Source organism: Equus przewalskii, chromosome 31 (assembly GCF_037783145.1).
Source record: "Equus przewalskii isolate Varuska chromosome 31, EquPr2, whole genome shotgun sequence".
Classification (NCBI taxonomy): Eukaryota; Metazoa; Chordata; class Mammalia; order Perissodactyla; family Equidae; genus Equus; species Equus przewalskii.
The window spans coordinates 10387467-10409597 of NC_091861.1; the positions used below are offsets into that span (position 1 = coordinate 10387467).

Genomic DNA, 22131 nt, shown 5'->3' on the forward strand with positions numbered 1-22131 from the left:
CCTAGTGGTCATTGATACCTTCTTTGCTTTCTAGTGTGACAAGATGTTCCTGCCCAGATCTTGAAGGAGCTATTTCTCTAAGAAGCCCTGGTTTCTTTTAATGGGAAATGGTATTTAGAGACTACATTCTGGGTACTAAGATTGCTTATTGCTTTTGAGTTGGCCATGATTTCTACACTTTTTCAGAGAACAAAGCTAGGAAATAAGCAGGGATTTTTTTGTGTGACTATTCATCATGATGCCATATGGATACTCCCAGTCAAAATTCAGGATGCTAAAGGGATTTTACTTAACCTCGTCTCTCTTACATTTGTGTTTTCTTTCTCCAGCATTGGAAATCCCAGTTTTCAATGACATCAACATAAGTATTTATTTACCTTATTTTACAATATTCACAGAACACTGTTAAAAATACCAATATCAACACTATTGCCAACAGTATGTTATTGAAAATATTCTTGTCTTTAAGCTTTATCCCATTAGGATATGCCTGAAATGATTCCTTTCTGTTGTCCTGCCACCAACTTGATACACAGCAGGTTTATTGTTTCATTTTTGCTTTCAGTTTTTAGGGATTGCTTTTACAGATTTTTTTGCTTTATAATTATCTAACACATTTACAAGAGCCAAAATCAATTTGTAAAACCTGGTCTATTCAGAGAAGTCTAGCTTTTGTCCTAGTTCCGTCCAATCTGTTGTTATCGTCCTCTACAGGTAATTTTTAAAATTAATTTTATTATCTATCCTATCATTAAAGAATAAGCAAATTATTTCCACATCCTGCCAAGATGGATTTGTAAGTATTAGCTTTACCTTCCTTACTGAAACAACTAAAAAGAAAAAAACACAAAGTAAATGAAGCAACAGTTTTCAAGACACTGGACATCAGTTAACACAAAGGACAGTAATTCTAGAAAGATGGGGAACTGATGCCACGAGCCCTAAAGTTAAATCCCAGCTTACTGCATTGAGAGGGTTCTCAGGTTGTGGCACAGAAAGGAGGAACCCTGAGTTGAGGAGGTGGAGCTGAGAGTCCAGGCAAGGCAAGGCAGCTAGAGTTCACAGGGTCGGGTACCAAGAGGGGAGAGCCACACAGAGAGCTGGCAATCTGTGAAAGGTCCCCTTTGACTGTTCTGCAGAGTTTTGATTAGCACATGAGTGTGACCAAACTACCCAAGGTCAGAGAAACCCTTTACGTGATTAGAGGGAAGAGCCCCAGACACAGGGCCAAGAATAATATGTTGTAATTCTAGGGGAATTGGGTAGAGTACTCAGAAGGGTCTCACCTCAGACTAAATGTTGCTCCTGTCTTGCCTAACAAATCTTAACAGCAAGACCCAAAAGAATCAAACTGTTTCCCAGTAATTTGCCTAACTCCTGGAACAAAGCTAAAGAATGTTTGTTGTATTGTTCAGGGTTCCCTAGAGAAACAGAACCAATAGGTCATAGATAGGAAGACGTTTATTAGAAGGAGTTGACATAACACAAATCGAGGTTGGGAAGTCCCACAATCTGCTATGTCCAAGCTAGAGACCCAGGAAAGCTGGTGGTGTAATTCAGGTAGAGTCCCAAGGCCTGAGAACCAGGGGAACTGATGACATAGATTCTAGTCTGGGTCTGAAGGTCTGAGAACCAGGAGTACCAAAGGTAGAACGTCGACATCCCGGATCAAGCAATCAGGCAGCAAGGGGTGAATCCCTCAAGAGATTGGATGATGCCCACCAACATTGGGGAAGGCAGTCTACTTTACTGAGTCCATTGATTCAAATGCTAATCCCATCTTGTACACTCTCACAGCCACACTCAAAGGTAGGGTTTAATCTGGGTACCCTATGATCTGTCAAGTTGACACGTAACAGTCACATTTGTTTAGAGCATATGGCATCCAATCCAAGATGACCAGGCATAGGCATGAAAATATGACCCATGATAAGGAAGAAAATCAGCTCATCAAAACCAACCAAAAACTACCGGATGTGTTAGAATTAGGCAAGGATATTAAAAGTTATTATTACTATATTTCAGATTTTAAAAAAGTTAAGTAGACACATGAAAGATATTTTAAAAAAAAGACCCAAATCAAACTTTAAGATATGAAAATTACAGTGCTAGAGATGATAGATATAGTGGGTGGGATTAATGCTAGACTAGACACAGTAGACGAAAAGTTTAGTGAACTTGAAGACATAGCAATAGAAGCTGTCTAAAATAAAACACATAGGGAAAAAGACTCAAGAAAAATGAACACATCATCAGTGAGCTGTGGTACACTTTCAAGCACCCTAATAAGTGTGTAACTGGAATTCCTGGAGGAGAGGATAGAAGAGGTATTCACAAAAATATTTGAAGAAATAACAAGTAGAGTTTTCCCAAAATTTATGAAAACTGTAGACCCATAGATTCAAGAAATTCAATGAAACCCAAGCATAGAAGCATGAGAAAGACTACCAATGCATTTCATAATCATATTGCTCAAAATAAGTGATAAAGAGCAATCTTAAAAGCAGTCAGAAAAAAGACGCTTTACGTAGAAACTAAGATAATGTTGACATCAGATTCCTTGTCAGAAACAAGGTATAGGAGAATACAGTAGGAGAATATCTTTTAATATACTTGAAGAAGAATACTGTTGACCTATGATATCATAGCCAGCAAAGTATTTTTCAAAAACAAAGATTAAATGAAGATGTTCTTCCAACATGCAAGAGCTGAACAAATTTACTAGTACACCTGCACTATAAGAAACGATAAAGGAGGACCATTAGGCATAAGGCAAATGACAACAGACGGAAATAAGGGAGTTACACAAAGGAGTAAAGAATGCCAGATATGGTAATCATAGGGGTAAATATATAAAAACCATTATCTTATTATTTAAATATCTTTAAAAGTTAACTTGCTGTTTAAAGAAAAATATTATCAATGTAGTATGGGGTTTATAGAAAATCTGTACATAAGAATTGATTCTGGTTATAAACAACCAACAATTGCTTAGAAAATGAAATATTATAACATTTATAATGGTATCCCAAAATATCAAGTACCTAGTAATAAATCCAACGAAAGAAGTCTAAGATCTTTGTGAAGAAAGTAAGACTTTGACAAGAGACATTAAGAAATCCTTAATAAATGGAGAGCCATATTCCAGTTCATGGATTGGGAAAAGCAGTTTGTAAAGATGTGACTATTTAAAATTGATCTGAATTTCACAGCAATTCCAACAGGTATTTCTGGTTTTTTTAAAGAACTTGACAGTTGTTTTTATAATTCACATAGAAATGCCGAGGGCCAAAAGTGATTAAGACTCTTGAAGAATAATGTCAAGGTGGGAGAATTTGCTTTACCAAATGTCAAGACTTTTATAAAGCTATGGTAATTAAGACACAGTGGTAGTGGTGCAAAGATGATAAACAGTCCGGTGAGACAGAATGGAGAGCCCAGAAACAGACCTACACTTGCTTCATGATTGAGGTGGCACTGCAGGTCAATGGGGGAAATGACAGTCTTTGAAATAAGTCATGCTGGGCCAATTGAGTGTCCATGTGGACCAGAATGAGATTGGGCTCCTACCACACACCAGACAAAAATTAATTCTAGGTGGATTATAGAATTAAATGTGGATGGCAGAACAATACAGCTCTTACAGGATAAAATACATTCATGACCTTGGAGTGGGGGAAAGATTTCTTGACTAGGACACAGAAAGCACTGATTGTAAAGGAATTCCGAGATTTAAAAATTTGAATATATTAACATTAAGAATTTTTCATAATTGGAAGACGCCATTAACAGAGAAAAGGCATTCTAAACATGCATAACTCATCTTTGGTGTTACAAGTCAAAACTAATTGTTACCTCTTAGGAGAGAGAGTGATTGGGTGTTTGGGGGCACCAGGGTGTCTAGTCATCACCCTTAAAGGAATTCTTTTTCTCTTTTTCTTTTTGGTGAGGAAGATTGGCCCTGCGCTAATAACTGCTGCCAATCTTCCTCATTTTGCTTGAGGAAGACTGGCCCTGAGCGAACATCTTGCCAATCTTCCTCTATTTTGGATGTGGGATGCCGCCACAGCATGGCTTGACGAGTGCTGTGTAGGTCCGGGCCAGGGATCCAAACCCACAAACTCCAGCCACTGAAGTGAAGCGTGCAAACTTAACCACTATGCCACTGAGCTGGCCTCAGCCTCATGGAATTTTAAGAATAAAAAGACATATACAAAGAAAAAGTCAGAAGCAAATGCGAAGGTAAGGTATAAACAGCAAAGCATTTTCAGTAAATCTCTCAGAGATGTGTAGGGAGGAACGACTACCTCTTCTCAGGGATTTTGCCTCACTGTAGAATGAACTAAATGAGTCATCATAGATACATGAGGCCCCCTCACCCCCTGCCCCAAATGTCCGAAATGAGAAGCAACATTATACAATTCACCAGAGGGGGGAAATGTAGACACAATTATTTACCCTTTACACTAACTGTAATATAGGGATCAATGCACTGCCCGGCATCTTTCAGACCGATTTTCTCAGTTCTGATAGTGAGTAACGTCATTCCTGGTTCTGATGGCAACCTTGGTAATAAAGTACCTGGCAACAGAGAAATTGCAATAAAAATGAGCTCCACCAATAATTTCAGAGTAAATATTTTAACAACACAGAGAAGATACAGCTTTGCTCTTAAGTGACTTAGTAACTAGTCAGGGATTATTTCAGTTTCCAAAACTCCCAAACACTTTACGTTATTCTTTTCACAGAAATATTTAATTAGACGCAAGATACATCTGTACTTCCATACCTTATAGTCAACACTAAAGCATGAATTACTAATTCAAGTTTGTTAAAAATTCAACTTACTGCAGGAAGCCCAATTAATTACCACGTAATTAATAATGTATGTGATATACTCATATAATATATATAACTTCACATATACTCATATATATTTAAAATATAAAATATACTTCATACCTCAATATGAAGTGGTGGAAAAGACAGAAAAAGCTTTTTAAACACCTGTTATATTATCCTAAAGTTTGAGAAATTTAATACCAGAATGAATCAACAAATCTCTTAGTTACTACTGATAGAGGAAATAAATCACAATGCAGTATTTATATATTTAATTGAATAATTATACAATCTAATTTCCCACTCCTTTATTCATCCTATTCTGTATGATCTATTCTCTCAGAAATTAGTCCTACTGAGAATGCCACAGAAAACCACAAAAGCAAGTGTATCTTTGAAATTTTTTCCATCTATCAAATTTTTTAACACTGAAAAACCACCCAGAACAACACAAGAGCATTCCCCAAGGAGAAAAAGACATGAAGGAAGAAATCAGCTGCACATTTGTTCATTTCTGTTAAATCATCTATGGAGAACAGATGCGAACAAAAGTTGATTGTAATCTAGTATGTTTATAGTACCTCAAACTACAGAACCTAACATTTATAAAGGACTTTGATTGACATTCTTCAAGTTTCTATCCAACAATATGTTATCATACTTTTAATAACGAAGTCTTTGAAGTACATGAATCAACAACTTATTACATTCAAAATGTAATTAACTGATCACAAAGAGGATTGAGGGAATTTTGTGGGTGATGGAAATGTTCTCATATTGGATCAATCAAATTGATAGACATACAACACTGTAGATTTATCAAAAGTCATTTTGAAAGGTAAGTGTAAGTTTTACACTTACAATGAGTGAATTTTATGAGAGGAAAATTACTACACAAATCCAAGAATCTTAACAGTGATACTTGCCAAAGAAAAGTTTTGGCTAATGAAAAGTTATAAGTAGAAAAAGTAGAAAACCAAAATGGAACACTCAAAGCAGTATTCAATGCCATTTCAAGAGTAAGATTATACATCAGTGACAGCAGAACATGGCAGAGTGAGCTGTTCCCTTTACCCCTCCCCCTCCAAAGTACAACTAAATGGACATTTATTGATTCATGGAAGACACGCACAGAGTACCACAGGACGCCAGAGAGACCCACACAGCTATACATCTGAAGGTGGATGGACTACCCCCAGGGAGGTGGTAGAGATAGGTGGGCACTCGCTGGCCCTCCAGCAACCCTGTACATGTGTGCAACTGCTCTCTCTCCCGGATGGAGCACCCGTAGCACCGCTATGGCCTTGAGGGTGGGAGCATGCCTCAGCAGGACTGCAAAACAGGTGATGGCTGCCCTGAGCCCCCACATGATCACTTTCCCATCCAGTGGGAAAGCCCAGAGTGCCGCCACAGTCCCAGGGAGTGGCCCAGGCTCAGACCAGTGGGGAGGCCCAGCCCACCAAACACAATGGCCACTGAGACCTAGAAGGAGGCAGTGGTAAATCGACGCGACGTGGGCAAACGACTTCCTGGCTGCCGAGGACACCCATAGTGCTGCTGTGGCCCATACCGTAGGAGCATGCCTCAGCAGGACTGTGGGAGCAGGCAGTGGCAACCCTGAGCCCTCGTGTGATCACTTTCCCATTAGGCGGGAGAGCCCACAGGGCTGCTGCAGTCCCAGAGAGCAGCCTAGGCTCAGACAGGCACAGCTGGCAGGGATCATGGTGGGCTCACAAGACACAGCTCCTGACCCCTCCACTGGCAGCAGGTAGAAACTGTGACCAGATACTATCACTATGGAAAGGCACAAATCCACCCCATCAAATAGTATGAAGAGATATATTAATACTGCAGGCCAGAAGGAAAAAGGCAAACACTCAGAAATCAATCCTGAAGGCACAGAAATTTATAATCCAAATGACAGAGAATTCAAAATAGCTATCATAAAAAACCCTCAATGAGTTACAAGAAAATTCAGAAAGACAGTTCAATGAAATCAGGAATAAAATTAATTAATGGAGAGACTTCTTCACAAAAGAGGTTGAAACTGTAAAGAAAAACCAATCAGAAATGTTGGCAGTGAAAAATACAATGAATGAGATAAAGAAAAATCTGGAGTCCTTAAACAACAGAGCTGATATTATAGAGGACAGAATTAGCAATTGAGAGGACAGAAATAGAGAAATGCTTCAGATGGAGGAGGAGAGAGAACTAAGACTAAAAAAAAATGAAGAAATTCTCTGAGAATTATCCGACTCAACTAGGAAATGCAACAGAAGGGTCAGAGGTATTCCAGAGGGAGAAGAGAGGGAGAAAGGAACAGAGAGCTTGTTCAAAGAAATAATAGCTGAGAATTTCCCAAACCTGGGGAAGGAGCCAGAATTACACGTAAAAGAAGCTAATAGACCTCCTAATTAAATCAGTGTAAAAAGACCTCCTCCAAGGCATATATTAGTAAAACTGGCAAAAGTAAATGACAAGGACAAATACTAAGGGCAGCAAGGCAGAAGAAAATCACCTACAAAGGAACCACTATTAGGCTCCAGCAGATTTCTCAGCAGAAACCTTACAGGCTAGGAGAGAGTGGAATGACATATTCAAAATTCTGAAGGACAAAAAACTTCAGCCAAGAATACTCTATCTTAGTCCTTCTATCCCCATTGTTAAGTGACGCATGACTGCATGTCAGACCTTGTCACCAAGTCTTTGTATGCTCTTTTCTGCCCTTTTTATCCTTTTGTTTCCGTGCTTTCACCTGATATTTTCTATATGGTCCATTAATCCTCTCTTCTGCTATGTTCCATTGGCTATTAAGCCCAGCTATTGAGTTAATTTCAAATATCGAAGTTTTCAAAAGGAAAAACAGAACTTCTCTAAATCTATCTTGTCTTGAACATAAATAAGCGTTCAACACAGTTATTCTCTGTTATATTTTAAAAAGTCTTTTCAAAAACACCATTGGTAATTGACAATCTGAATGAAGTCACCATCTTGCTATGTTCTAACTATCTGTAATCTTTTGTTGTACAAATGGGTAAAAGGAAACCTTGGAGGGTAAGGTTAGAAGAGCAACTTCCAAAGTATTATGCAGTAAAACAAAGCCTGTTAAAAACTTCATAAAATGTACAGTTTCCACATCTGAGGGTTTGATAATGTCAATTTTAATGAACATGTAAGTATACATTAGAGCTAACTGGCTTTTTCAAAGAAGACTGATAGATAAGGATTTTTCTCAGTCATCTGTTTAGGTTGAAAAGGACCTTTCTTTTTCTTCCTCCTCTAAAATATCATGTCAAAAACCAACCACAAAATATATAAAGAACTCCTACAATCCAACAACAGAAAGATAAATCACCCAATTCAAAAAAGGGCAAAGGGCTTGAAAAGACATTTCTTCAAAGAAATACAGATAGCCAATGAGCACATGAAAAGTTGCTCAATATCACCAGCCATTAGAGAAATACAAATCAAAACCACAATGAGATGCCACTTTACATCCATCAGGACAGCTATTATCAATTAAAAGAAAAAAAGCAAGTGTTGGTGAGGATGTGGAGAAATTTAAATACTCATGCATTGCTGGTGGGAACGTAAAATAATGCAGCTGCTGGGAAAACAGTGTGATGGTTCCCCAAAAGGTTAAACAAAGAATTACCACATGATCCAGCAATTCCACTCCTAGATATACACCCAAAACAAGCGAAAGCAGGGAAACACATACTTGTACACTCATGTTCACAGCAGCATTATTCACAACAGTCAAAAATTGGAAACAACCCAAATGTCTATCAACAGATGAATGGACGAACAAAATGTGTAATATATAAACAAAAGAATATTATTCAGCTTAAAAAGGAAGGAGATTCTGATCATGCTATAACATAGATGAATTCTCAAAACATGCTAAACGAAATAAGCAAGACATAAAAGGACAAATACTGTATGATTCCACTTAGATGAGGCTCCTAGAACAGGCAAATTCCTTGAGACAGAAAGTAGACTAGAGGTTACCAGGGGGCTGGGGGTGGGGGTTGTGGGGACTTACTGTTTAAAGGATACGGAGTTTCTGTTTGGGATGATGAAATAGTTCTGGAACTAGATAGTGGTGATGGGTGCACAAAATTCTGAACATACCTAATGTCACTAAAGTGTGCACTTACAAATAAATGGTAAATTTTATGTTACGCATACTTTACCACCACAACAAAAAACTTTTAAAGCAATACCATGTACAGTAACCATCCAAAACATGAAACACTTAGGGATAAATTTAACAAAATATATACAATAAAAACTACAAAACATTTCAGAAAGAAATAAAAGACCTAAATAAATGGTAAATGATGGACAGACATATCATTTCCAGTTTGGAAACATCAATTTGTTAAGATGCCAACTCTTTCAGAATTCATCCACAGGTTCAAAATCCTAGCAAGATTTTCTTGAAGCAACAAATTGATTTAAAAATGTATACGGAAAGTCAAAGAACATAGAGAAGCTAAAAACAACTTTGGAAAAAGACGAATTTGTATGACTTTCATGGTATGATTCCAAAACTTGCTATAAAACTACAGTAATCACGATATGTGGTATTGGTATATGATGGAAATATACATCTATACAATATAGATGTAGAGAAATAGAGGTAGAGAAATATACTCTATACAATAGAGTCCATATCTATGATCAATTGATTTTCAACAAAGTTAAAAATGTAACTCAACAGGAGAAGAAGGGTAGTCTGTTCAATAAATGGTGCTCAAAAAATCATATGGAAAATAATGAACCTTGACTCTGACCTCATACTACACAAAAAAATTAGCTGAAAATCTATCATGGACCTAAACCAAATTATAACACTTCTAGGGGGGAAAAAAAGAGAATCTTCATTATCTTGAGGTAGGCAAAGATTCCTTAGACAAAAAGTACTAACTATAAAAGAAAAATGAATAAACTGTACTTCATCAAAATTAGAAATTTTTGTTTCTTTGAAAGATAGTGTTAGGAAACCAAAAAGGTAAGCCATGGACTGGAAGAAAATATTCACAATCCATATATCTGACAAAGGACTTGTATCCAGATTATATTAAAAACTTTCAAATCAGTAAGAAGGCAACCCTCCAAAAAAACAGACAAAACATTTGAACAGACACTTCACAAAAGAAGATACGGGGGGGCCGGCCTGGTGGCTTAGCTGTGAAGTTTACATGCTCCGCTTTGGCGGCCCACGGTCACTGGTTTGGATCCCAGGCGCAGACCTACGCACCACTTATCAAGCCATGCCATGGCAGGCATCCCACATATAGAGTAGAGGAAGATGGGCACAGACGTTAGCTCAGAGCCAATCTTCCCCAGCAAAAAAGAGGAGGATTGGCAGTGGGTGTTAGCTCAGGGCTAATCTTCCTCAAAAAAAGAAGATACAGGAATAGCCAACAGGCATATTAAAAGATGCTCAACGTCATTAGTCATTAGGGAAACACAAATTAAAACCACAGTGAGACACCACTACACACCTACTAGAATGGCTATAATTCAAGACTAACAATATCAAATGTTGATGAAGATGTAGAGAAATTGAACTTTCACACATCACCAGTGGGAATATCAATGGTACAGTCACTCCAGAAAACACCCAGGCAGTTTCTTAAGAAGTTAAACATATACTTTCCAGCAATTCTACTCTTAGCTAGCTACCCACGAAAAATGAAAATATATGTGCACACAAAGATTTGTACATGAATGTTGACTGTAGCATTCATAGTAGCCAAAAAGTGCAATAACCCAAATGTTCATCATGAAATGTATGTATAAAAATGGACTACTCCTCAGCAGTAATAAGGAATAAACTACTGATACAATATGGATGAATCTCAAAAACATTACCCTGAGCAAGAAAAGCCAGACAACAAAAGGAGTACGTACTGTAAGATTTCATTTATATGAAATTCTAGAAGAGGTAAAATTAATCTATAGTGACAGAAAGTAGATCAGTGGTTACCTGGGGCCAGGAATACTGGGGGGAATGAAGGACTTTCTGGGGTGATGGAAATGTTCGCTATCTTATCCTGGTGGTTACATGGATGTATATATTTGTTAAAATGCATCCAAGTGCACACGTAAAAGAAGTGCTTTATTACATGTAAATTACACTTCAAAAAGGTGATTTTTAAAAAAATAGCAATGCAGAACTTTCCAACCAGGGTGGCAAAGGGTTTCTGAAATACTGATCCTCTCCCCTCAGTCTCTCTTGGGCAGGGGGTGGCGGAATCATAGTGGGGGGGTCTCCTGGCCCTGTAGCCTCCTGTCTACCTCAGTGTACCCCACACACATTGTCATTTTATGGGTGCTATAATACGGAAGTTGGAAAGCAATGACATAAGAATGTTTTAAAGTAGATCCCCAATCCTGTTCAAACTTTGAATAAAAATTCTGTACCTTAAGCACGCTTATCAGTTTCTCTCTTGGGGCCTTCTCTCTCTTGAGAAACTTGTATAAGTAGATTTGAGCATTTGGATTCGATGGGAACTTCTCATCATAGGCATAATTGGTGAGAACCTCTCAGGCTCCATCTTGATCCCCATAGAATTCCAGCATCTATATAAAATGAGTCATAATATCTTAGCTAAACTCTGTAAGACATCTACATGAAAGATAATGCACAACTTAACTTTATTGATGGGTACAAAAAATTATAAAAGTGATAAGTAGTATATACTGTTTAGGGAACCAGAGTAATGACAGCTTTTGCTTTCACCAGCACAGGTTACAACCTCTGTAGAACAGAGAAGATCACCTGCAACCCCTACGGTTTCCCATGATTTCTTTAGCATATTTTGTTACTGAAAAATGCAGCAACTTCAACCTAAGAACTGTTTCTATAAAAAATAAAGTCCTCAGAAAACTCTCTGACCCCGACCCCCGAACAGCCTAGTATCTGCAAGCAGCTTTCTTCCAGCGGATGCCCCCAGAACATCGCCACACACCAAGGGCAGGAGGAAGCGCACACCAGAGGAGCGACGGTGGAAACAGGTGACCAGAGCCCTACCTAAGCCCCCCGCAATTACACCTAAGCCCCGAGGGAAGCTCCAGAGTTACACACCGGAGGCGGCGGGGAAAACCCCTACCCGCCATTAGCGGAGAGGCCCCGCCCAGCATCCACAACGCCGGGAGGCTCCCAGAGCGAATCCCAGCTGCCGCCACCGGCCCCACTGACCCCGCCTTGGCCTGGGCGGGGCTCGGGGCTACCCAAGACCTCCTGGGAGAGGACTGGGGCTGGGTGGAGCTCCAGCAGCAGGCTCCGCGGCCTGCGGGGGGAACTCCAGAGTTCCATCCGGGCAGCAGGCAAAGTCTCTACCTGCCATTAGCAGGGAGGCCCCGCCCAGCATCCACAACGCTGGGAGGGTCCCGAAGAGGAGAATCCCAGGCAGGGCAGTAGCCGGCCAGCTGCCACTGAACTCAAGGTCTCCGGCTATCCCCCAGACAGGGCAAGGAGCTCCCTGAGATCCTAGGGGAGAGGACTGGGGCTGGGTGTAGTTCCAGTGACCCGGCTCCATGGCCCAGGGGGAATCTCTACAGTCTCACAGCAGCCTCAGCGATAGCCTCTGCACAGCACTAGTAGAGAGCACCCACCCGGCAACCACAAGGCTGGAAGACCCTGGGACAAAAGTAGCATAGCTAGGTGAGCTAACCACAGACTGCAGAAGATGCCCATAGCTCTGCTGTGACCCATACTGGACAATGAGATTTTTGTGGGCGCCGACAGTGAGAGAGCTGCAAATATAAGTGATCCTGCCCCTGGCCGCTGGGAAAGCCCATAACACCGCTGCAGACCCCAAGGAGGGAGCACGTCTAGGTGGTCTGCAACAGTAGGCACCAGCAGCCTGAAGCCCCCTTGTGACAGCCCCCACAGCTGAAGAGGGAAGCCACAGGATCACTGTGACTGCGAGGAGGGGCCCAGGCCCAGTTAGCAACAGCTGATAGGGTTCCTGGTTGGTGCAGTATAAACAGATGACCCCCCACCACACCAGTAGAAACAAGTGGAAGCAGTAACTAAACTCTATCTCTATGCGGAGGCACAAATCTACACCATCAAGCAATATGAGAAAATATATTAAATCTCCAGAACAGAAGGAAAATGACAAATACACACAAAACAATCCCAAAGACAATGAAATATATAACCTAAATGATGATGACTTCAAAACAGCCATCATTAAAAAACTCAATGAGTTAAAAGAGAATTCAGATAGACAACTCAACGAGTTCAGAAGCTATGTCACAAAAGAGTTCGATACTGTAAAGAAGAACCAAACAGAAATACTGGAAATGAAGAAGACAATAGAGATTAAGAGGAATCTAGATGCACTGAACAGTAGGGCCGATAATACGGAGGAAAGAATTAGCAATTTGGAAGCTAGGAATACAGAAATGCTGCAGGCAGAGGAGGAGAGAGAACGAAGACTAAAAAGAAGTGAAGAAACTCTCTGAGAATTATCTGACACAATTAGGAGATGCAACGTAAGGATTATAGGTATACCAGACAGAGAAGAGAGAGAGAAGGGGACAGAAAGCCTATTCAAAGAAATAATGGCTAAGAACTTCCCAAACCTGGGGAGAGAGATGGAACTTCATGTGACAGAAGCCAATAGATCTCCAAACTTTATCAATGCAAGAAGACCAACCCCGAGGCATATAGTAGTGAAGCTAGCAAAAGTCAACGACAAGGAGAGAATACTAAGGACAGCCAGGCAGAAGAAATTAACCTACAAAGGAACCCCCATCAGGCTATCAGCAGATTTCTCAGCAGAAACTTTACAGGCTAGAAGAGAGTGGAATGATATATTCAAAAATCTGAAGGACAAAAACCTGCAGCCGAGAATTCTCTACCCAGCGAAAATATCCTTCAAATACGATGGAGAAATAAAAACTTTGCCAGATAAACAAAAATTAAGGGAATTCCTTGCCACAAAATCTCCTCTTCAAGAAATGCTCAGGAAAACCCTAATTCCTGGAAAATCAAAAAAAGGAAAGGTGCTACAAAACCAAGAGCAGAGGAGATAAGTAGAAGGACAGCAACAGAGAGTAGCAGCTCTCCATCAGAACAGATTAAACCATGGGACGAGAAACAAAGGAAATTGAAGAAAACCGGAAAACAAGACATAAAATGGTAGTGGTAGGCCCCCACATCTCAATAATCACTCTAAATGTAAATAGATTGAACTCTCCAATCAAAAGACACAGGGTGGCAGGATGGATCAAAGAACAAGATCCAACAATATGCTGCCTCCAGGAAACACACCTCAGCCCCAATGACAAACAGACTCAGAGTGAAGGGATGGAGAGACAATACTCCAAGCTAATAATGAACAAAAGAAAGCAGGTGTCGCTATACTAATATCAGACAAGGTAGACTTCAAAGCAAAACACGTAAAGACAGACAAAGAGGGACAGTATATAATGATAAAAGGGACTCTCCACCAAGAAGACATAACACTTATAAATATATACGCACCCAACACAGGAGCACCAAAATTTGTAAAGCAACTCTTAACATGGTATTATACTGTATACAAGGATGCAAACATTTTAAAGGCTTCTACACATTATTAAGCTGCCTTTCACAATGGCTGTTAAGAAGTCCTAATTCTACAAACAGTCAAATCTTTAGGTTTTGATAGAACAGATTTATAAATTGAAGTTTTCCCACTGAGACAATATACATGTTGTCTTGTTCATTTATGTCTTTACCAACAAGGATTACACTGAATTATTCGCCAAGGTTAGCTTAGATTCTAAGTATTAATTTGTGTTCATATTATTAACTGAAAAAAAAAGGGGGGGCAGTGATTATAAAACATCCCTTGTATTTCTGAGACAACATATAAGTTAATTTAATTTACTCACAACAAGGATGGTTCTCCAGAAGAAAATGGCAAATGAAACAATTCCTAAGGAGGCAGTGATAAGCACAGGCTTCCGTGACAGGCCACGAAAATCGGGTCCAGGCTGAACATCATCAGGCAATGTAGCAAGCAGCTGTAACAGAAATGTTTGAAATAATGGGAACCCATAAAGAAACTTACAATAAAGCAGTCACAAAGAATCATCCACAGAAATTCTAAGTCAACCTCCATCAGGTAACTGCTCCCTCAAAAACCTTCAATAGCTCCCACTGCTTCAATAAAGATAGGATACTGGCAGCCTCGTATTTCTTGTGCAGCTTGAGGTCTTTTTAAACATTAGGAATCTAAATGTCTCTAAGTTGAGGATATATTTCCAGTTTGCAATGGGTCCTACCACATCATGTTGTCTAACACACGGCTGGACTCCCTCTGGAGCATACTTTTCTCTTAGTTGATTGCTATGACTTCAAAAGCCATAAAAAAAAATCAAAAAAGAACTGAAACATACTATAGAAGGAATCAACTCCTATGGGGGCAAATAAAACCAAAATGATGATAACTAACATAAACACTGCACTTTTCTGCTAATCTTAATTCTGTTCTACTCTTACATAAAGCCAAATGCTGAGTACCTTCAGACACCTCGCGATCACTAGTCTAGACTACTCTGGATTTAACTGTCTTCTACAAAACTCAACGCCTTAATTTTAAATGCTTCCTCGAAGACAGCGCATTCAACACCTGCTGGCTTCTCCGCTGTTTTCACCGCGCTGTGCAACTACACAAGTATCTGCCATACCAGCCCCATCCCCCAACAGTGCCACTGGAAAAGGACCCGCAGGGGACGGGATGCTCGCTGTTTTGATGGAGACTGCATACCACAAAGTAACACAGTGCCTGGTACATCGAAAGTGCTCAATAAAAAATGAACAGCTGACGAAACCTCACACACACTGCCACCGGCCTCGCTACACAGCACTGCAGCGTCCCGCCTGCCTCGGGCCTCACTCACTCCGTCTCTCCCTCGCCCGGGCCGTCGGTGCACCCGCTCGGCTCGGAACTCGGCCACCCGCCTGCCAGCGCTGGGGTCCCTCCCTGGGAATGGGGGCCGTCACCTCCAGTAGCTTGGCGGTGAGGGCTGCGTAGAGCACCGACAGGGGTCCCAGGAGCTCCGGGTCCCCCGGGGAAGCGGTGACGGCAGGCACCGTGGCAGGTACTGAGTCCACGGCGTGGGGCCAGCCGAGCGGACGCGACGCTTCCCCGTGGAACCGCACCGGACCCCCACTCTGTCACCGCTTCCGCCTTCGGAAAGGACCCGGCGCGGGCGGCGGATCCGGGGGCGAACTTCGCCTTCCCCCGCCGCCGACCCTCTCCGCCCTCCGCCTCCCGTCTAACACGTCCTCAGACACGGCCCCCGGCGGACGTTAGGCGGACGTTAGCCGGACGTTAGCCGGACGTTAGCGGGCCTCGGGGGGCCGGGCCCGCGGTGGGCGGGGCCAGAGCGGAAGGAACCAAGGCCGGGGCGGCGCGGGGGGGAGGCGCGAAGAGACCTGCGCGGGAGAAACCAAGGGAAGGGAGGCTCCCCCGTCGCAGGCACCCGGAGGGCGCGCGCGATTCAAAGGGCCCGGGAGCTAAGAGCAGAAGGAGGCGGAGGAGAAGAATGGGCGGGGGGTGGAGGACAGGAGAAAGGCCGGCCGCTGCCGCCCGCCCCGAACTGGCCCCTTCCATCACAGGGCGCTGAGACCCCAGGCACAGGCCCTGAGTGCCCAGGCAGCAGAGGTGGCGCCCCGCCCGCTCCCGCTGGAGGACCACCGCTCTGCCTGGATGCCCTCCTTCCCTGCCCACTCAGTCCCCGCTCGCTTTTCTCCTTCCTGACCTCCAGGTGCTCACACCGTCTCTCACCCTTGCTGATGCCCCTTTAAAAACCCTTCTACGGAGTCACATCATCACCACACCTATGCTAAGGGTTCAGTTCTGGGTCCCACATTGCATGTTTACATGAACTTGTGGAAAAGGACGAGGATTATGAATAGTCTGGAAATCACGTTCCAAAAGTCGAAGAAACTGGGGACATTTAACCTGGGGGAGAAAAGATAGTCGCAGATCTTTAAAGGGTACGTCTTCGAGTTGAACATAAAGTCAGTTCCGAAGAACAATCAAGCAAGAACAAGCAGAGAAATCCTGAAATAGAAGAGCAAGGGAGGTTGGGTGGGAGGGGAGGCGAAGGCAGGCTCTGTAATTAAAACAGCACTGGCCCAAGAGTACAGACAGACCATGGAACACAACAGAAAAGCCAGAAACAGACCCAAGTGCATAGGAAATCTGGGATACACTAAAAGTCAGCTGGCGAAAAATAGACTTTTTATAAAGTGATGTTGGCATAACTAAATAACCGTATGGGAAATGACAAAATCGGATCTTCTCCTCACTGTTCACAAGGATAAATTCCAATTTACATTCAGATCACAACCTAAGGGTAAAAAATGAAAACAAACACGTACTAGCAAAAATATGAGTGAATTTCTCAATGTATTATGAGTGGGCCAAACCCTCCTAATTATGTCTCAAAATCCAAGGGAAAAGACTTATAAACCTGATTACTTAAAAATTAAAAATTTGTCCAGCCCATGTATGCAAAAAATGCAAAAGAAGCAAAGTTTGACAATGACAATCTGAGAAAAAATATTTGTAACCTATTACAAAGGGTTAACGTTCCTAAAATATGAAGAACTTTACAAATAAAGAAGAAAACAGCCAGCAAACCTATAGAAAAACGGGCTGAAAAAATAAATAGTTCGTTCTCAGGAAAAGAAATAGGAATAGCTCACAAACATATGGAAACGTGCTCTGCCTCACTCATAATAAAAGAAACACAAATGAAAGCTACACTGAGATACCATTTCCCACTCATTGGCAACAGCCAAACATTTGACAACATACTCTCTTGGTGAGAGAATGTAGGGGAAACAGGTACTCTCATATATTGCTGATTATTATACAAAATGATACAACCCCTGTGAGCAGGAATTTGGCAACATCTGCCAAAATTACCTGCATATTCACCTATTGATCCAACAATTCCACTTCTAAAGATCTATCTCAAAGATACTGGGGATACAACGACAAATGCTGAACAGACATATGCACAAAACTATGTTATTCCAGCATTATTTTTAACAACAGAAGACTGGAAATAATCAAAATGTCCACCAATAGAAGAATTGTTGAACACACTAAAGTACTATGAAACCGGGAAAAAAAGAAATCAAATAATTCTATATATTCTGCTAGGGTATGGTTTCCAGAATATGTCCTTTTCAAAATCAAAAATGAAGGAGTGGAGAAGAGTATACTATACTACTTCTATCTAAGAAAGTAAGGAGAGACTTTTTTTTATGGCTTTGAGGTAAAATTGACATGCAATAGACTACACGTTTTAAGTGCACAATGCACATTAATGGCTGAGAAGCAGAAGAAAAGAAATAAACATAAGAGTGTAAATCGGTGAAATAGGAAACAAGAAAAATGAGTGAAAACAAAAGCTGGTTCTTGAAGTTAATAAAATTGATTAACCTCTAACCAGAGCGATCAGGAGAAGAAAAGAGGAGACACAAATTACTAATATGAGCAATCAGGGAGGGACATCACTACAGATTCTGCAGATATTAAAATGATAAAGAGGAGGGACTAATATGAATAATTTATGCCAATTAATTTAACAATTTAGACGAAATGAAGAAATTCCATCTAAGACACAAATTGCAAACGCTCGCTCAAGAAGAAACAGGTAACCTCAATAGCCTTATGACTATTCAAAAGTTGAATTTATAGTTAAAAATCTTTCTACAAAGAAAACTCCAGGACCAGATGGCTTCCCTGGTGAATTCAATTAAATGCATAAGAAAGAAATAATACTAATTCTATACAAACTCTTCTAGAAAATTGAAGAGTGGGAAAATACTTCCTAGCTGATTGTATTAAGCCAGCATTAGCATAACAAAACCAAAGACATAACAAGAAAAGCATAGACTGGTATCTATTATGAACATAAGCACAAAAATTCTAAACAGAATTTTAGCAGATCAAATCCAACAGTATGTAAAAAGGATAATACATAATGACCAGGTATGCTATATCCAAGAATGCAAGGTTTCTTTAACATTAGAAAATAAGCGTAAGTCACATGTTAACAAACTTTGAAAAGAAAATCCGTATGTTCAGCTCAACAGACACAGAAAAAGGATTTGAAAAAATCCGACATTGATTACTGATATTTAAAAAAAAAAACACACTAGGACTGGAAGGGGGCTTCAAATAGCCTCTCTGAAAGACTTCGAGCCAGCGTCACAGGTAACGGTGAATGACCGAATGTTTCCCCGTAAGATCAGAACAGGGATGTCCACTCTCACAGCCTCCAGACAGCACTGTAGTGGGCACAGTGAGGCAGGAGCCGGTGCACTAAGGCAGGAAAAAGAAACAGAAAGCATCCAGGTCGGGAAGGAAACAGCAGAATTGTCTTTATTTGCAGATAACCTGAATGCCTGTGATTAAAATCTGATGGAATCTACAAAAACGCTACTGGAGCTAATGAGCGCATTCAGTAAGGTTGCTAGATAAAGATTAACATCTAAAAGCAGTTGTATTTCTATATACTAGTGATGAATAAGTGAAAATTGAAATTTTAAAAGTTTCCAGTCCAATAGCATCAAAAAATATAAAGTACTTAAGGGTAATCTGGCAAAACTGTAAGACATATAAATTGAAAACTATAAAATATTGCTAATAGAAATGAAAGAAGACCTAAAAATGGAGAGATCCCTTGTTGATGAGCGAGAAGACTTCATATTAAGCTATCGTATTGTCACTGTGACAAACAGGATGTCAGATATCATTCAGCCCCTCCGTTTGATCACTAGAGTCAACATGATCCCAATCAAAATCCCAGCAGGATCTTTTTGGTGGAAAATGACAAGTTGATTCTACAATTCAAATAGAAAATGCGAAGGACCTAGAAGAACATAAGCATGACCTGATTTCAGGACTTGTCACAAAGCTACAGTAATTAGGTTTGCATGGCATCAGTGTAAAGATAGACAAATAAACCGTTGGATCAGAATAGACAACCCAGAGATAGATCCATATATGGCAGTGGATTTCAGAGGTGGAAAGGACGACTAAGCGAAGAAAAGGGAGCCTTTTCAATAAACGGTACTAGAACTATTGGAAATACTCCTGTGCAAAAAATTGATCCATACCTCACACCAGAAACGTAAATTAACTCAAAATGGTTCATAGGCCTGAATGTAAAACTTAAAAGTATAAAACTTCTAGAAAAAAGTTAGGTAAAGATTTCTTAGATTTGATACCAAATGACTCATAAAAGAAAAAATTGATAATTGGGACTTGATCAAAATAAAAATTTCTGCCCCTTGAAATCCACTGTTAAGTGAATGAAAAGACAAGCCACAGACTAGGAAGGAATCATTGTAAAGCATTTTTCTGATAAGGGACTTATATGCAGAATATATAAAGAACTCTCAAAATTCATTAATAAGAAAACAACCCAGTAAAATAATACTTCACCAAACAAAATATATGGATGGCTTAAGCATGTTAAAAATAATGCTCAACGTCATTGCTTATCAGAGAAATGCCAATTTAAATCACCATGAGTTATCACTATACTCTTACTAGAATGACTAAAATTAAAAAGACTGATTATACCAAGTGTTGGAGAAGATGTGGAGGAACTGGAAACATCATACACTGCTGGTGGGGATGTAGAATGGTACAACCACCTTGGGAAACTGTCACTTTCTTGAAAAGGTAAACATACACCTGTCAAATGATCCAGGTATCCCTCTATCAGTAAGTTATACGTCCATAGACGGACTTGTACATCACCATTCATGGCAGCTGTATTTGTAAAGGCCAAAAACTGGAACAAGCCAAATAGCCATCAAGAGGAGAATAAACAAACTGTGACATATCTGTACAATGAAGTGCCACTCAGCAATAAAAAGGAATGACCTGTTGATGATATATGTGGCCACATGGATGAGTCTCAACTTATGTTGAGAGAAGCCAGAGGAAAGAGACTACATGGTGTATTATTCCATATGTATAAAACTTTAGGAAATGCAAACCAATCCATTATGACAGAAATTCTGCTTGGGCGGGGATGGAGGGGTGGCAAGTGGCAGGAGGTGGGATTACCAAGGGCATGAGACTTTTGGAGGTGAAGGATTCACGTTATCTTGAATGTGATGATGGTTTCACAGATGTGCTTGTAAGTCAAAACTTACATTGAGCACTTAAAACGTGTAGTCTATTGCATGTCAATTTTACCTCAAAGCCATAAAAAAAAGTCTCTCCTTACTTTCTTAGATAGAAGTAGTATAGTATACTCTTCTCCACTCCTTCATTTTTGATTTTGAAAAGGACATATTCTGGAAACCATACCCTAGCAGAATATATAGAATTATTTGATTTCTTTTTTTCCCGGTTTCATAGTACTTTAGTGTGTTCAACAATTCTTCTATTGGTGGACATTTTGATTATTTCCAGTCCTCTGTTGTTAAAAATAATGCTGGAATAACATAGTTTTGTGCATATGTCTGTTCAGCATTTGTCGTTGTATCCCCAGTATCTTTGAGATAGATCTTTAGAAGTGGAATTGTTGGATCAATAGGTGAATATGCAGGTAATTTTGGCAGATGTTGCCAAATTCCTGCTCACAGGGGTTGTATCATTTTGTATAATAATCAGCAATATATGAGAGTACCTGTTTCCCCTACATTCTCTCACCAAGAGAGTATGTTGTCAAATGTTTGGCTGTTGCCAATGAGTGGGAAATGGTATCTCAGTGTAGCTTTCATTTGTGTTTCTTTTATTATGAGTGAGGCAGAGCACGTTTCCATATGTTTGTGAGCTATTCCTATTTCTTTTCCTGAGAACGAACTATTTATTTTTTCAGCCCGTTTTTCTATAGGTTTGCTGGCTGTTTTCTTCTTTATTTGTAAAGTTCTTCATATTTTAGGAACGTTAACCCTTTGTAATAGGTTACAAATATTTTTTCTCAGATTGTCATTGTCAAACTTTGCTTCTTTTGCATTTTTTGCATACATGGGCTGGACAAATTTTTAATTTTTAAGTAATCAGGTTTATAAGTCTTTTCCCTTGGATTTTGAGACATAATTAGGAGGGTTTGGCCCACTCATAATACATTGAGAAATTCACTCATATTTTTGCTAGTACGTGTTTGTTTTCATTTTTTACCCTTAGGTTGTGATCTGAATGTAAATTGGAATTTATCCTTGTGAACAGTGAGGAGAAGATCCGATTTTGTCATTTCCCATACGGTTATTTAGTTATGCCAACATCACTT

The 22131-nt window shown here is 40.2% G+C and overlaps 1 long non-coding RNA gene across 1 annotated transcript; it reads right to left on the reverse strand.

Moving 5' to 3' along the window:
• Nucleotides 1-265: 265 nt before the first annotated feature.
• Nucleotides 266-16247, reverse strand: LOC139080615 (uncharacterized). Its single transcript, XR_011535238.1, has 4 exons — nucleotides 15860-16247; nucleotides 14746-14877; nucleotides 11278-11436; nucleotides 266-4581 (listed from the first exon to the last, which is right to left on the reverse strand). It is a non-coding gene; the product is annotated as an uncharacterized lncRNA (long non-coding RNA).
• Nucleotides 16248-22131: the final 5884 nt, after the last annotated feature.